The sequence below is a fragment of the Nicotiana attenuata genome, unplaced genomic scaffold, assembly GCF_001879085.1.
Source record: "Nicotiana attenuata strain UT unplaced genomic scaffold, NIATTr2, whole genome shotgun sequence".
Lineage (NCBI taxonomy): Eukaryota > Viridiplantae > Streptophyta > Magnoliopsida > Solanales > Solanaceae > Nicotiana > Nicotiana attenuata.
Window position 1 is genome coordinate 134,505 of NW_017671348.1, and position 1,263 is coordinate 135,767.

The window sequence follows — 1,263 nt, forward strand, 5'->3', positions numbered from 1 at the left end:
AAATATGTGCATTTTTTTACATAGATATTTTAATAAAATAATAGTGTATGTATTGATTTTATATGGTACTACATGACCATGATAGTAAAGTATATTATAGTAAGGTGCATAAAGTGTCTTAAAAGTGAGTAGTATTTTAAGTAACTTGAGATAATTCTTAATTGTGTGTATAATTAATTAGAAGTTTGTGAATAATTATTTAAGTGAGATTTTTGAATAATGATTAAAGGGGCACCATCCACGTAGGATTATTAGAATTTGGCAACAAATTTCCAACTATTCATGTGCTAAGGAGGTGGTGGCAATATCTAAAGACATTTGCACCTTTATCTCACTTTGTTAAGAATGTTATTAACAAGACAAACATGGTACGACGAATTTCAAAAAAAATATGTAAGTAAGAGAAAGGATCTCTTTATCGGGTAGGATTGAATTACATGAATCACTTTTAATTGGTGGTGGGGTTTAATGGGATTGACGAATTATAATCCATCTGAGAAATAAGTAACAAGTTTAAGATGATACTGAGGATATTTTTCTCGCAAGCTCTCACGTAAATGTGCTGCAACATCCAAGTTAAGTTATTGTGTTGGCGTTGCAGTGCAAAGTGAATCGGGTATTACTTCTTAGTGATGTAATTTAGCGTGAAACTATCAAGAATGCAACCCAAGTTTGGTCCAATGTCTATGACCTTCAACGAGTTCGTATGAGCATTCGAGGTTAGATGTTTATTAGAAGGATTTACTAGTCGTATTCATCCAAAGATGGAATTGAGGTATGTTAAGGCTAATCCTTCTTTCTTTTGGCATGATCCGAGTAACGATATATAAACGTAACGCTATTCCATAAGTGGTTCTACTCTTAGCAGTTAAGGATGTCTACGTCATTCACTCATGTAAACTGATACTCAAGCATGTCTAAGTATGTTCCTAAGCTCTATTGAGGTATTTCATAAAGATGTTAATGCTTATAATATAGTGATACATGCATCTTCATTTACCACCGTGTTACGGTCGGTTGGGCAGTCATGCATATTAATTTACCACCGTGCTACGGCCGGTTGGGCAGACATGCATCTTCATTTACCACCATGCTACGGTCGGTCGAGCAGTCATGCATTTACCACTAGGCTACGCCTGGTTGGGAAGTTACCACCGGTTGGGAAGTTATGTATTATTATTTACCACCGGTTGAGCAGTCATACATTTACCACCGAGCGACGGCCGGTCGGGCAGCTCCACCGATCAGTTGGGCAGTCATGCA